This window comes from Eublepharis macularius, chromosome 4, assembly GCF_028583425.1.
Source record: "Eublepharis macularius isolate TG4126 chromosome 4, MPM_Emac_v1.0, whole genome shotgun sequence".
NCBI classification, from domain to species: Eukaryota; Metazoa; Chordata; class Lepidosauria; order Squamata; family Eublepharidae; genus Eublepharis; species Eublepharis macularius.
Window position 1 is genome coordinate 110,796,553 of NC_072793.1, and position 17,127 is coordinate 110,813,679.

The following is a 17,127-nucleotide window of genomic DNA, read 5'->3' on the forward strand; positions in this document are numbered from 1 at the left end:
CTTGTCTAGTGCCTCTTCTGTAAGTAAAAAAATGAAAAGAGGACCTGCAGGGGAAAGTCCAACTTTCAACATCAATTCCCTAGTAAACTGGGGTTTAGTTCTTGCATTATTACATTACATCAGAAGTGGCTTTAACAAGCATCATAATGACTCACCAGCATGGAATCAGAACAGATCTTTAGGAGGGATGTTCACAAAATCCTCCTTTGTTAAATTTCTCCTTGGATTCTAGGGTTACTACCAGAAAATAAAACTGCAAAAATTCTACTTAATTAACTCTGACATTATTCTCTAACACAGGAACAAAAATAAAATAGAAATCTGTCTATAAAGAATTAGTTCTAGATGGGCTTCTACTGTAACAGAACATTACAGCCAGACTTCTGCAAAAGCAACAACAACAAAAGCAAAAAAGAATAAGATTTTTTTCAGAACATATAAAGTTAGATTTGATGAGGGTTGTCTTGTTTCAATGACATGCAAGAGCACTGTTGTTCATTTGTACGCAATCTGTATGTTTGGTGGTGGAAAGTCACAGGTGACTTATGGTAATTCTTATTTATTATTTATTTATTTTATTCGATTTATACCCCGCCCTCCCCACAGATAATTCTATAAAGTTTTCAAGGTAAGAGACTTCAGAGGTGGTTTGCCATTGCCTGCCTCTGTGTAACAACTCTGGACTTCCTTGATGGGCTCCCATTCATCTACTAATAAGGGCCAACTTTCCTTAGCTTTCACGATTGTAAGAGAACACTAATAAAGTAGAAGAGATGAAATTAGATAAGCCTTAGTTTTAAATTCCTAGACATCTATCCATTTCAATCAAATCTGAAGCCATATTTGACAGAAACTGTAATACCTTTTGGATCCAATGTGTACCTAAGTCTGCAATCATAAACACGCTTTTGTACGTAAGGATGCCAGGCCACAAGGCAGCACCTCTGGGAGCTTTTGAGGCAGAGCAATGGGCAGAAATGATGTCCTGTGACACATGATGTCACATCTGGCATGATCATATACTACTTACCATGGAATTTTCAAATCTGACACACGGATACACTGACATCCCATTCAGGATTTTGGACAGAATAAATTGCTGGAAGTAATTTCCAGCATAAGGCTTTTCTCCCACGGCTCCAAGGAGGAAAGGTGGGAGGATTGGTCCAGTCAGTGGGAGACCTTCAGCTATCAGTTGGCAACTGGAACCTCTGTGTGGGACATATTTCCACTGAAAACTACTGAGACCTATTTTAAAATATACATAAATAGGATTCGTGACTGCAGCTGTATGCAAACATTCTCAGGAAGATACCACACAAAATTTACTTTAACAGCACAGCACATGTATGTCAGTCTGTAAGGACGCAATTCTCATAATGTTTACTAGGATAAAGTTTCACTGAAATCAAAAGGACCCACTTCCAAATATATTTAACCACACACAATGCAGGCTGTCATATATGCCTCCTGCATATCTGCCATGAATGTATATGGGTTCTGCCTCTGGTCTCTGAGAGTATGGGAAGTTCTTTATTGCTGCAATGCCAGCAGATTATCTCACAAATGTTTATTTTCTCTTTCTCGCTCCACTGAGCCACTGTCCTTGACTGCCAGCTGAAACTGGCTTGAAATGTATCCTTCTTGAGAACCAAAGATAAGTTCATCTTTCTCACTGTCTACTCTAAAACAATGTCTTGCTCCAACCCCCCCCCCCCCCATTAACGGTGGTCCTTCCCAAGGTGAGAAGATTTCCTATAACTAACATTGCTAGCCCCACATATGTCACTCCTGCCAATTTTCACTGTCTGAGCACCTTGTACTGAATGGATCTCTGATAAAGTTACTTCAACTGGAACACCTGTGTGTTAACTGTGCAGAACTTGGGGGTCTAACTGCCAGGGACTGACACTGGCAATCCCCTTCCCCCCTGCCATGGCCTCAATACATATGTGGTCTACTTGCTGCTGCCTTTCATAGCTCAGTTATATGTCTGGAGATATGAACATGTATCCCAGCATTGCATGTGGTTTATTGTCCACAAGATGACTGTGCAAGTGCTTCTTAAAATCTAACTTATTTAAACTGCTGCTAGCCTCACTGTTAATTTAACAGCTGGGTATAGATGGAGGCCTATAATATCTTGCTGAAGCTAAACAGGTACAGGCATGATCAGTGTCTTGATAAGAACGGTAAGTATTCCACCTTCAGATCTATGACTGAACAAAGATGGCATAGAAACACAATGAAGAAACAGTTTATTTTCTCAAGATCTCCTTTCACCAAGTTCCATGAATAACAACATTCACACAGCCCTGTCATGGTTTCCATACTTGGTATTATCCCTCAGTAGTGCTAAGTTCTGAGCTGTTGCATTTCATGTTGGTTGTAATCCAAGTAATTGTGAATGGCACATTTATCCTTGCCCATGAGAATATGTGTAGTATTTAATACTTTCAGAAAACTAGTTGGATATTTTCACATAGATTAAGTTCAACAAATTCTTCCATACCTTTCCATGTTTATCCTTCCACAAGATCCTACTTTGGGAGTGTGATGTGGAGAAGATGGTACCATAATGGGATGACAGGCTCTTTGCACAAGACTATATTATAATTTTGAAGAACAATAAATTATATGCAAAAAGCTGTCAGCAGAACTAGTAAAATGGAAGGCAACTTTTATAGGAAGTGTTGTATACCATTAGTAGACTGCTTCATTCAGCATCTTCCTGTTCCTAACATCTGGTTCTGCCTCACCTCCTGGGCATACCTTGGCTTCTCTCCACAACTGCCTGACTTCAGCCAGAAGCAGCAAGATTTGCTTACAGGAAACTACTGCTATTTGAGGCCCTTGACATTTTATAAGCCTACCTTATAATCCTACTGTTATGTGCAAATTGTGATGTTGTCAGTGCCATACAAGAAGTGCCACAAAACAGTGCTACAAAAATAACTGGAACATATACTGCGATCCTGCTGCAGTTATTCTACTGAGATAGAAAAATGTTTTAATGTAGTACATTTTATGTTGTTACCCTTCAAATAAACACACAATATATACATGCTACATGTATAGACACAATTTTGTTATTTTACAGATCAAAATTTATCTTAATTTTTTTAAACCAGGCATTCCACTTGTCGCTGAATCCTATAGATCAGCTTTACCTGATGCTGAATCCATTATCTGCCAATCTTTGCAGAGTTACTGTTTAATCCAATGTGCCATGAAAGCAATTTATTATTGAAAGTAAGTAGAACATGGAGGTTATTATTGAGTCTATCTCCAATGGCCTAATGGAGTGGTATGAGCATACACAATAATGTGCTAGTGCTATGCAGTCAAAAAGATTGGCTGATGTGCAATGTTGATTCCCATATCATACCAGGCCATAGTCCAATAATGATAAGGTGATCTGCCATTTTCTTAAGATAAAAATGGGCTGGCTTTCAGCTATATATTTTACAAAAATGCAGAGCAGCATTACACTGCTATTTAGCAATCTGATATAATTCCAAGTAAAAACAAGTTTTATTTTTGAATGACCAGTCATACATTCTTCCCTTCTTGTTTTGGCCAGATGTAATACAAATCACTCATTCGGCACTTCTTGTTTTTACCAGAAGTAATACAAATTTTATTGGTCTTAGCTAATCAGACATCACTCTTGAGGCCTTCTCAACAACCAGAAAAGTGATGCCCAGCAGCATTTAAATTACTACTTTTTATATCAACTTTTCTCCTTTTATCTACATGGGATTTCAAAATCCTATTGCATCCATACATTACCCATCTAAACTGTCAGAAGGAGAATTATATGCTGTATGCAACTGATGAGACTGAAAGTCTTGCCAGTTTGCTTTCGTTACTCACCATTATTAGGCTGAAATCAGCAGTCATGACGACTGCCAAGCACCTGACACAAGCCAGTCTGACTCATGACACTGAATCACTGAGATAGGTAACACTAAATAATGTTAACATTCTAAATATTCTTGCTGGAGATTTTTTTACTGTTATTTGAATTTTAAGCTTATGCCGGGAACATAACTATTTTATATGAAAGGAAAAAAACCCCAAAATATATTATTGTGGAAACATTTTATATTGGCTATTGAGAATATCAGAAACCCTGGCTTGATGTCAGCAGCGCTGATTAAAGTTGCTCAAGCACCAGAAAAAATACAGGACAGTAACTATGGAGCAACTACCCAAGCTTCTTTGTGTCTTCATTATATGGTTTGGTAGAGGATGGGGGTTAAGATCAACTTTTTGTAGTTCTTAGTAATTATTATGTTTCAGCATCTTTGGTTTAATCATTCAACTATTTGAGTAGATGGTACAATCAAAAATATTATAGAAAGCATGTACATGGTTAATCCAAATAACAGTTTACAAATGAGCTCTCATACAATACAACCATGCAATACAATAATGATAATAAGTAGTAATAAGAAGTAAACATGATATGCTTTTCAATATTCATGTCTTCATCTAAAATTAGATAGATGGCACACAAAGAAACAACAGCAGCAACAGCTCAGCCACACATTTATAAGCAAGAAAATTGGGTTCGCCATATTACAGATTTTGTCATAACCAACAGGAAGCCAGAGATGTAGCAAGATGTAGCTGGAAAAATAGGCTAAAACAAATGAAATGAATTCCAACAGCGATAAATATAAAGTTCTACATTTAGGTAAGAAAAATCAAAGGCATAATTATCAGATGGGGGAGACTTGGCAGTAGAATGTGCGAAAAGGATCTAGGGGGTCTTAGTAGACCATACATTGAACATGAGTCAGCAGTACGATGTGGTAGCTAAAAAGGCAAATGCAATTTTGGGCTGTAGTGTCCAGATCACGCAAAGTGATGGTATCGCTCTATTTTGATCTGGTTAGACCTCACCTAAAGTATTGTGTTTAGTTTTGGGCACCACAATTTCAGAAGGATATAGACAAGCTGGAACATGTCCAGAGGAGGGCAATGAAGATGGTGGAGACCAAGTCCTATGAGGAAAGGTTGAAGGAGCTCGGTATGTTTAGCCTGGAGAGAAAATGACAGAGGTGATATGACAACCATCTTCAAGTACTTGAAGGGATGCCAAATAGAGGATGGTGTGGAATTGTTTTCCGTTGTCCCAGGAGGTCAGACCAGAACCAATGGGCTGAAATTAAATCAAGAGAGTTTTGGCTAAACATTAGGAAGATCTTCCTGACAGACCGGTCCCTCAGTGGAACAGGCTTCCTTGGGAGGTGGTGGGCTCTCCTTCTTTGGAGGTTTTTAAGCAGAGGCCATCTGACAGCAATGCTGATTCTGTGTACTTAGGCAGATCATGAAAGGGAGGGCAGTAAGGTTTACATTACTGCTTAGTTCTTGTGACCCCTTCTTACATGCCCAGGGTAAGGCTGATTGCCACCTTGGGGTCAGGTAACAATTTTCCCCAGGCCAGTTTGGCTAGGGATCTTGACAGTCTTTTGCCATCTTCTGGTCATGGAACAGGGGTCACTGTGGATGTGGGGAGGGGAGGTCATTGTGAATTTCCTGCATTGTGCAGGGTATTAGACTAAATGACCCTAGATGTCCCTTCCAACCCTATGATTCTATGAATTACCAAAGCGGAACTAAGTTTGAATTGCTGGAGTTAAGAAAGATTCTTATGATGATGCATTATTAGGCACAGTTAATGCTGCTTTACAGATTTTCTCCAGCATGTGTAGAAGAACCTTTTCAGCAGCTCCCTCCTGCAGCATTTAACTGCAGCAAGTTCATGCTCTTTCTTTTACTTGACACGAAGGTATTTTTCACACTGGGACTTTAAAGCATTTTAGCACCTTTTCTGCTTCCCATATTTGTGGGACTTTCACACTTGCAAGGTAGTCATGGGATGCAGAACCGATGTTTGCCACGGCATCTCCAATTTCCCCCCCTGCAGACATACCACAATGTTATTTTGAAGCTGCTGCCGAGTAGCGTCTGGCCCAATTAATGTCAGTGTGAACTTTATACTCCTCTTCTGCTTCTCTTCTCCCCACTCTTTTCCCCGGGAGCTGATTGGTCTGTGCAGAATTAACCACTCCCAATCTCCTCAATTCTCTGAACTCCTTGTCTGCCATTTTTTAAGTAAAGTGAGGTAAGGGTAATAAGGCTGCTTCTCCGTCGGTTTCCTTCATCCTGGGTATGCACGCACTTTCTTATTTTTTTTCTCAAAGCCAGGAACGATTCCTAAGCTTGCTGCTAATTCCCTGCTGGCTTTAAAAGCCAGGAAAGGGTTAAATGGCTACTTTCCCCTCCCTCCCAGGCATGTTTCAGGCTTTGCCAAAGAGGAAAAAAACCCAAGCATTTTGCACAGCCCTTTGGAAACAAAGCCGCAGCCAGGAGGGGACAAAGCAGCAGCATTTTAACCCTTTCCTGGCTTGGCTTTTAAAAAAAATTAATGAGAGTGGTACATGTTTTCCCCCAAGAACTCTGCCACCAATTGCCTCTCCAGTGGGCAGGGGACACCCCAGTCAGCAAAAAGGGGGATGGGTTCCAACACTGCAACATTACTACGCATGCTCAAAGTTAAAAAAAAGTGTGACATGAATTGCAAAGCCCCGAAAGCCCGAAAGTGTACCGAGGCTTCAAAGTGGGTCTGAAATGAAGTACAGATGCCAAATCGAAACTGCAGAGGACAGTGTGAAATGAATGGGTGCAATGCCAAAGCCACTACGATGGGGGCGAATGCTCATAAATGGCGGTTTAAACTATAAGTGCGAAAAGGGCCAAAGATGAGAGGCAACATATGAAGCATTCCAAAAGCATAAAGCTCTAAATGCTCATGTAAATATGAGCTCTAAACAAAGCCGCAGCCAGGAGGGGACAAAGCAGCAGCATTTTAACCCTTTCCTGGCTTGGCTTTTAAAAAAAATTAATGAGAGTGGTACATGTTTTCCCCCAAGAACTCTGCCACCAATTGCCTCTCCAGTGGGCAGGGGACACCCCAGTCAGCAAAAAGGGGGATGGGTTCCAACACTGCAACATTACTACGCATGCTCAAAGTTAAAAAAAAGTGTGACATGAATTGCAAAGCCCCGAAAGCCCGAAAGTGTACCAAGGCTTCAAAGTGGGTCTGAAATGAAGTACAGATGCCAAATCGAAACTGCAGAGGACAGTGTGAAATGAATGGGTGCAATGCCAAAGCCACTACGATGGGGGCGAATGCTCATAAATGGCGGTTTAAACTATAAGTGCGAAAAGGGCCAAAGATGAGAGGCAACATATGAAGCATTCCAAAAGCATAAAGCTCTAAATGCTCATGTAAATATGAGCTCTAAATGCTTATGCAAACCATGGGATCTAGTTGGTTTAGCCCAGTGGGGTGGAGTCAGTATCTGGAGCTTAGCAGCCAAGGCAGAGGCTGGTTGCTGGAGTTTGATAAATTTGGGTGTGGGGGGGGCTCTAATTATCTTGAATAAGAGCTGCATTTTCCATGCTGAAGGCTGGTTTCTCTGATGACCAGTTTATTCCTTGTTCCAAGAGGACTACATTGAAAACCTTTGGCACTTGGAGGACCAGAAAAGTGGGCCACAAAGTTCTATCAAGCATTAACTAATTTCTTAACTGAATTCAAAGAGATTTTTCTGTTCTGTTACACCTATGTGTTTAGTTACACAAGTGTTGTGTATTGTTATGAATATTGTAAGGTTTTTAAAGAAATTTCTTAACTCACATTATCTTTCAAGTTCTGTTCCTCATTTAACCTCAAAGAACCCACAGAGAAAGAGGTTACACGCACACAGAGACTGATAACTGAATAGGAGAATGAACAAGCAAAAAACAAAAGGTTGGCATAAATGGGATGTATAATCAGCATATATATTCATATATGTAGCAGAGACGTAAAGACTACCCCTTACATTGCCAGGGACAGATGGGCAATGTAAGGACGTTGGGAGAAATCCTGGTGGGCTCATGGCCTGGCAGGATGGGCCTTGCCAGGGTCACTGTAATCCCAAGCAAGAGGTGGCAGTTGCTCTATGTAAGTCAGGTAGGAGCTTCATAAGTGAGCCAGCAGCAGCCCCAGTGAACTGCTGATGGTCCCAGCCCCACACAGACAACCCATTTGCTGGTGTTTGCAACTCACCTTCTAAGATCGTATTTTATGCTTGCATTTTAAACACTGGTGTAATGATTTCAAGAAATGGGTGCATGTGTCTTTAAATGTTTGGTGAGATAGGTGAAGAGTGGGGGGTGAAAGAGAGAGATGAGTGAGTGATATGATTGGTTGATGACAGAGTGGGCGGAGTGAAGGCGGTTTTCAGTTACTGAGGAAGAGAAAAAGATTCAGTTAGGGCAAGAGAGGCGAGCTGTGTGCAGCCTGAGGGTGTTCATGTATTTGTGAGGGAAAGGCAACCTGAGTGGAAGCCTGAACTGAATGTGTCTGTGAGACTATATATTCACTCTATTTGAAGCAGGCAAACTGTGTGTGCGCCTGAGAGAGAAAGAATTGAGAGTGAAAAGAAAACAGGCTAGCTGTGTGCTGTCTGAGGAGTTCTCTGTGAGGGAAATATAGAGCCTAGAGAAAGAGGCTAACTGTGTGTGTGAAGCCTTACAAGAGATCTGTGTGAATGAGTTTGGATGAAGCAGCTAGAAGAACTAAGAACGACTTTTATGTAACCAATACGCTTCTTAAAAAAAATTAACTTTGTTTTGTTATATCCCAGAGTTATCTCCCATTCCTATCCTCAGGGCCACATAGAACCACGAAGGAGCCTGACGCTCAAACACGTTACAAAAGGGAAAATTTAAATAAAACATTTTGGAATAATATATTCCTGGTGGCAGCAAACTACCCAGAGGGTGTAAGGGGGAGATTTAAAGCAAAATCCACCCTAAAGAAAGTACAGGTCATAACAAGTGGTGGCAGCGGTGGGATCCAAACATCCTGAGGAGAAGAAGATATTTTAAGGGGGATATAATAGCCTGGGAGGAAGGAACATTCTGAGAGAAAGGCATTCTGAAGAGACAGAAAGCCAAAGAGACAGAGTGTTCAGTTGAATCCTATGAGGAATATAGAACTGTTATAAAGGAAAGACACAGAAGAACTAGTAGGATTTATAAGAGAGAACATAATCTGGTGAAGTTTAGTAAAATTGTAGAAGGAATTACAAGTAAAAGAGAAAAATGGCAGAGTTTATGGGGATGAAAAAGGAGGCTCTGATTCAGAAGTGCAGTGAGTTAAATTTACCTCATGAGGGGAAAAGTGTAGAAGAACAGAGAGTTATACTGATACAGAGCAGTGTGGAGCCAAGTAGAACTGCAGAGGAGAGAATGTACAACCCTAATCCAGAATATTTAGAATTTCTGAGGGAAAAGCTGAAAGCTGAAATAGAACAAAAACAAAGGGAAAGGGAAGCTGAAATAGAACAAAAACAATTTGAGAGGGAAAAGCTGAAAGCTGAAATGGAACAAAAACAAAGGGAAAGGGAAGCTGAAATAGAACAAAGGGAAAGGGAAAGGGAAGCTGAAATAGAACAAAACCAATTTGAGAGGGAAAAGTGGAAAGCTGAAATGGAACTTAAGAGTTCAAGAGATGAAAAGACACACCAGTTTGGAAGCTGAAAGATTACAATTAGAAAGAGAGAGACTTAAGAATGGGGACAAAAAGGAGGGAAACTCTGAACCCAGAGCTGATTTACCTCGAGTTACCCCAAAAGATTTTATGGTGTATGTGTCAGGAGAAGATCCACAAATTTTCCTGTCCACTTTTGAACGATCTGCTCAGAACTGGGAAATACCAGAGACACAATATATGAAGTATTTACCCAGCTTAATTAGAGGGGAATTGGCTGAGATCTACAACACATTTCCCTCAGATAAGCCTGTTGTTTATGCTGAATACAAAGAGGCAGTATATGACAGATTTAGGCTAGGTGCTGATTACTTCAGAAAGAAGTTTAGAAGCCTAGTGCCTCAGAAAGAGAAATCATTTAAGTCTTTTAGTGCCAAACTGACAGACTATTTTGATAAGTGGATTTCGTCTGCCAAAGCTAACTCTAAAGAAGGAATAAGGGATCTAATGATTTTGGATCAGTTTTTATTTCAACTTCCTTCAGAGATCAGACTTCTGGTTAAAGACAAACTTCCAGAGAATGTCAACCAAGCATCAGAGTGGGCAGATAGATTAACCCTTAATAGAGGAGGTTGGGATCGCCGTGAAAGGAAAGACTATTCTTATAAACCAGAGTTTAAATTCAGTAAAGGACAAGAGGGAGAAAGGAAAGGAACATATGAGAGAGCTGAGATTATAAAAAGTCAGGATAAAAATATAGAAAGAAACCAAGATGGATACTGGAATGATAAAAGATGTTATGTATGTGGTCTGAAAGGACATTTAGCTTACAAATGTTTAAAGAACCAACCCAAGCAAACAACGCTTGAGCATGTAAGGAGGGTCACTAGAACTGACTCAGATGATCAGAGTGATGTAGATGCTAGAAATTCCGAAAGCTCAACAAACCCAAATGAAACACCCATTAAAAACACTGAAGAAACAGTCTACTTGTGTGGGGTAAAGATAGATAAGGTTGCTCAGGATACTGAACTGAGAGAGGAAGATGACCTCAGCCCAGCAGCGGAACATCCCAGAAAGAGAGATGACCTCAGCCCAGCAGTGGAGCATCCCAGAGAGCGAGATGACCTCAGCCCAGCAGTGGAGCATCCCAGAGAGGAAGATGACACCCCAGCAGAGGAGGAATGCAAGATAAAGAAACCCAGTACTTTAAAACAAAAAACACAGAAGAGTGAGAAATGGACTTAACAGCAACTGCAGAGGCAATAAACTATTCCCTAAGCCAGAGGAAGCTGCACACCACTCTTCTGGAAAAGAGATGTGTTCCGCTTAAAGGAGAAGGGGGGGGGAGGGATTTGTAATGATTTCAAGAAATGGGTGCATATGTCTTTAAATGTTTGGAGAGATAGGTGAAGAGTGGGGGTGAAAGAGAGAGATGAGTGAGTGATATGATTGATTGATGACAGAGTGGGCGGAGTGAAGGCGGTTTTCAGTTACTGAGGAAGAGAAAAAGATTCAGTTAGGGCAAGAGAGGCGAGCTGTGTGCAGCCTGAGGGTGTTCATGTATTTGTGAGGGAAAGGCAACCTGAGTGGAAGCCTGAACTGAATGTGTCTGTGAGACTATATATTCACTCTATTTGAAGCAGGCAAACTGTGTGTGCGCCTGAGAGAGAAAGAATTGAGAGTGAAAAGAAAACAGGCTAGCTGTGTGCTGTCTGAGGAGTTCTCTGTGAAGGAAATATAGAGCCTAGAGAAAGAGGCTAACTGTGTGTGAAGCCTTACAAGAGATCTGTGTGAATGAGTTTGGATGAAGCAGCTAGAAGAACTAAGAACGACTTTTATGTAACCAATATGCTTCTTAAAAAAAATAAACTTTGTTTTGTTATATCCCAGAGTTATCTCCCATTCCTATCCTCAGGGCCACATAGAACCACGAAGGAGCCTGACGCTCAAACACGTTACAAAAGGGAAAATTTAAATAAAACATTTTGGAATAATATATTCCTGGTGGCAGCAAACTACCCAGAGGGTGTAAGGGGGAGATTTAAAGCAAAATCCACCCTAAAGAAAGTACAGGTCATAACACATGTTAACTAAACAAACTGCATGCAGAAAGCTCTCATCCAAGTTAGAGAACCAATAACTGGTATTATGCAAACAGATTAGAATCTTCTCTGATATACCTAAGACTATATAACAAAATACCTAAGACTTTAAAAGCTCTTTCATTGTACTTGCAATGACTTTGAAAATATAAATAAACTGCAAAAACACGTACCATTGTGCCCTGTCATAAATTCTAATACAAAATTCCTGACAGTACTCATAGAAGAGTACAAAAAGAACAATGTACAATTCAGACCCTGGAATCAGTTTATTCCTCTAGATACTTCAGCTACTTCTAATGAGGACATGATAGTGGCATACACATTTTAGGAAACGTATAAACAACCTTTCAATTAAAACAATTCTCAAAGCAGAGAATACAATTATTGCAACTGAAACAACCCAGCAGCAGATTTTTACGTATTATACGTACATATACCCCCCACCAATAACATTCTCTTTAGTAGTTACCATGTGGTCATTTTAAATTCAAAAGTGTGAAGAGTCCTTTGTACACAGAGGTGCCCAATAATTGTGTCTTTGTGAAGTTGGTACAGCCACTTCTTATGCATGCTGGTAATAATAATGAACTATGAAGATTCCACATAAAAAGCCTTTACACACAAAATAAAATGTTATGCACTTCCATTTTAAATACCCATAATTTGAGAGGTGGGTTGTCTCAATCAAAAAATGAGTAAAGGTAAAACTCCATGATAGAACACATGCTTTGCGTATGCAAAAGGTATATAGTGGTGTCCCTTCAGAAATGCTGGCCCCCAGACTTAACTGGGGGACTCAGTTGCTGGCCGCATGGGAAGGGAGCAGGGCACATGGCAGCCACCATGATAGAGGGTGGTGAAGGCTCCCTGTGGCCTTGGTGGGGCAGCCCACACTGCCCAAATTCAAACACCGAGGCCAGCCAATCAGAGCAGGCTGGCCTGGGCAGTGACAGGAGAGGGCTGCAGACCGGGAAGGCACAGTCTTCTCTCATTTCCACTGCTGGCCCTTGTAAAGATAGGCAGGCCCTTCCCCTCAGCACTTGGCTGAGGCCTACCTGTGCCTCATCTGGGCTCCATAAAGGAGCAGGAAGGCAGCAGCAGTGAGGGCATGAGAGTGCCTAGGCTACCATCCGTCCCTGCTGGATGAGAGCTTGCCTGGTGCAGGCAAGGGCGTGGGCAGGCGGGCTCCTGGTGCCTGCATGCCTCAGGCCTTTCTTTCCTCTTGCCAATGCTGGATGCTGCCATCTCCTTTTTCCTGCTCTTTGGTGCCCTGCAGCTTCGCCATTTCTCAGAGAGCTTCTGGTGCCCACTCACGCCACCACTTTCTCTTTCCCTCTTGGGCACGGAGCCTTGGAGAAGACCACTGCAACAAGCCTTCAGCAAGAAGAATGATCCAGCTTCTTCAGGAATGGGGAGGTCTTCTCCAACCATGATGCCGGCATCATGAAGGGCAGGCTGGCACACCCGCGACAGCCCCAAGGAAGAGCGGCATTGTGTCCCCAGCATCTGCCCCATCATCAAACTCAGTGTCTCCGTCCCAAGCAAGCATGCAAACTGTGAGTAAAGCAAGCAAGGCACACCCTCTCCCCTCCTGGAAAACCAAGCATGCTGCTGAGATAAGCGGCTCTCTGGGGGGTAGGTGTTATTGTGCCCGGTCCTTTTCAGGGGATGTTATCAGCTCCCCCAGCCACCTGAGAGGGGCTGGGAAATAAGGGCTCCAGCCCTGTGTCTGCTTGTTTGGGGGGTAATCCAATGGCCCCTACTGCTGGGTATGAGATCCGGTTAGGTCTAGAGGGCCCTGCTTCTGAGTGTGTGCATGCACTTCTGGAACCTGGCTCTGTGGAAGAGCATCTGCTTTGCATGCAGAGGATCCAGGAGGCAGTCCCCACTAGCTCCAGTTACAGGGTGATGGGCAAGACCTCAAATCTGGGAAGAGTAGACAACATTGGTTCTGGTAGATCAGTGGTTGGTATATGGTAGCTTCATGTGTTGCGTACTTTGCCTCCATGGTGGATGGTGACTCCGCTGTGTGAATGAGCTAGAGGAAACATTTTAAATGGGTTGTATGAAATAGCAGAGGTACATGTTGTGTGTGTGTGTGTGTGTATAAGCTGCAATTACCATATGAGGTAGATTAGGCTGAGGGGTGGAGCTGGCCCAGGAACACGTGGTGAATTCCTAGTTCTCTTGGGCCAATATTTCATCCATTAACCCACAGTGGCTGTCATGAAGTAAAAGTTTTCTCAGATGTTTGATTAGCAAAGTTCCCTTCTCACATACTAATCACTCATTGATACAGCCTTCATCAAATGATGGAACTTGTATGTATAAACCAGCCGGCAGCTGATGGAGTTCTTTCCTGGCAGGGAGATGAGGTTATAGAGAAAACTTCACATACTGAATTGAGCAGACTACTGTTAAAAGTATAAACTGCCTGCCCCCTGCCCAATGCTGGTGGCTCTGTGCGCAAATGATTGTTGTGTACTGCTGTGCATGAGAATCATTTGCAGAGCTGCCAACTTAGCCAGTGTCTTATGCTTGACATGCTCCCATGCCCTAGAGGCATTATGTGCGGTGCTCATACCACTTTCTATTACAAGGACTGCCACATTCCTACACATGAGAATGGACTACAGTTTTTCTCCAACACACATTTATAGCAATTCCCTGTGGATTTTACAATGATACAGTCTCCCACTTTGCTTACTTCACAGTATAATACACTGAGTATGTACAAACACTTTCAGTGTGGTGTGGGTAATATATCTGAACTATTTCAGTTAACTTCAGTGTGCGCTGCTGGATTTCTGGGTGCCCTCAGGTTGCTATTAATTGCATAGTAAAAAGTTCTCCCAAAGTGGATTGGAACAATATGGTGAGCTCCTGTGAAGAAATGACACAGCATTCACAAGACTTGCATTCTGAGATGTGTTAAAGTAGGCTAGCATTGGTTTCATGTGTAAATACAGCTATGTGGGTTGGCCAAGCAACTGCATTTTTAAGAGCAGTATTCAGTAGCATTAAGTATTTTAGAAGTGGGTGAAATTCTTGTGAACATGGCTTGGGGATCAGATTCTTCCTTACAATCAAATGCAGCATTTCTTGTCTTTGGGTGGAAAACAGTAGTTTGTTCCATAGCCTTTTAGGGAATCAGTATTAAGCACTTCAGTGCTCTGCATCTCACATTGGAGCACATACAGCAAGTAGAACAGACCTTTGGACATTTACCATGAAGGGTCCTTCTCCTCTGAGGACAGGAGGACATCTTGGGTGTTTCCTTTTGCCCAATCAGGGAGGCAGGAAGTTGAAATTTTCTTTTTTCTTCCTCTTCCTGTTGGTGCCTGGAACACCCTGTTCTCCAGTTCGGGTGACTCCAAACAGCAGTAGAAAAAAGCTAATAGCCTCAACGTACTAAAAACTGGAAGGCCCTTCTAAGAGAGAACACAAACACTGATAGCTTAGTAAACGAACAGTATAACTAGCATACGAAAAAATACGAGATAACACTGAACATTGAAAGGTAAGAACCATGTAGTATCAGTGATGAAGAAAAGATGAACAAATTAGTAAAGACGAGAAACCTGGGGAGGGCAAGATGTCCTCCTGTCCTCAGAGGAGAAGGACCCTTCACGGTAAGTGTCCAAAGGTCCGTTCTCCCTCTGAGGCAGGAGGACATCTTGGGTGCTCCCAAAGCAGTTACTCATAAGCGGTTGGGTCAGTTCTCATCTTGCATCACATGTTGTAAGACTCACCTTCCGAAGGCAGCGTCAGCGGAAGCATAAAGGTTTAGCTTGTAATGTCTAACAAAAGTAGAAATGTTTGACCATGGTGCGGCCCTGCAGATTTCTTCCACGGAAGCATTGTTGTGTAGAGCCGCATTAGCCGCTGCGCTCCTAACGGAATGAGCTGTGATGCCCTGAGGTAATTCTCTGTTGCAAGCTTTATAAGCCTCTGTAATACACGAACGGATGTTCCTACCAATGGTGGCGGTCGACATCTTCTTGCCTACATTCGGTGGACATGTGTTGACAAATAAAGAGTCCGACTTCCTGAAGGGTTCGGTTCTGACCAGGTAGACCTTGAGAGCTCTGCAGACATCCAAGGTGTGCCATTCCTTCTCTTTGGAATGCGTCGGTTTGGGACAGAAGGATGGTAAATTAAGCTCCTGCGATCTATGAAAGGAGGAGACAGCCTTAGGTAAGAAGGTAGGGTCTGTGCGTAGAACTACCTTGTCCATATGAAACTCACACAGCCCCGGCTTGATGGAAAGGGCCCCAAGTTCCGAAATCCGTCTGGCTGATGTAATGGCTACCAGGAAAAGAGTCTTTAGTTTTAGCCACTTCAAGGGAACCTCTCTCAAGGGCTCAAAAGGAGACTTGGTCAATGCCGAAAGGACCACGTGTAGCCTCCACGTGGGGAAACGGTGCACCGTTGGAGGGCTCAGAAGGGTAGCTCCTCGGAGAAAGCGTCTAATATGCGGATGTTTGGCTAGGCCAGGACCGTCAGGAAGGAACAATACCGAGGACAAGGCTGCGACTTGTTTGCGTAACGTGGCTAGTTTCAAATCTGCATCCAGTCCGTCTTGAAGGAAGGCTAGTATCGCATTTAGGTGTGGCCGTAGATGGTCGATCTTTTTCCTTCTGGCCCAGCGAACAAAGGCCTTCCAGGAGACATTGTATAGCCTTGCTGTGGATTTCTTTCTGGAAGAAAGCATCGTCTTAACTACTTGCGCCGAATATCCTAACCTGGAAAGGTGGTGCCTCTCAATTTCCAGGCAGTCAGATGCATCCAGTCCGGATCTGGGTGAAGAATCGGACCCTGGTGTAGCATGTCTCGGGTGACCGGAAGTCGGAAGTGAGGAAGAACAGCTAACGATTGCAGGGACGAGAACCAAGGCCTCCGGGGCCACCATGGTGTGATCACTACTACTTCTGCCGCCGAGTCCGCAATCCTCCGCAGTAATCTTGGAAGAACTGGGAGGGGAGGAAATGCGTACAGTAGTCCCTCCGGCCATGGCGACGTTAAGGCATCTATCCCCTCCGCGAGAGGGTGGAAGAATCGAGACAAAAATCGAGGAGTCTGACGATTCAAGTGAGTCACGAATAAGTCCATCACCGGGAGGCCGAATCTGTCCGTGATCAGAAGGAACGTCTCCTGGTTGAGTGACCACTCTCCTGGTTGAATGGTCTGACAGCTCAGCCAGTCTGCCTGCAGGTTGTCCATCCCCTTTATGTGTTCTGCCTGCAGAGATGCTAAGTGTGTCTCTGCCCACGCGACGATCTTCATCGACTCCTTGTGGAGGCTGGATGACTTTGAGCCGCCCTGCTTGTTCAGGTATGCCTTGGTGGACACGTTGTCTGTCCTGATTAGGATGTGCTTGCCACGGATCAAGTTGGAGAAGTGGGACAGGGCCAGACGAATCGCCCTGACTTCCAACAGATTGATGGGAAGTTGAGACTCCTC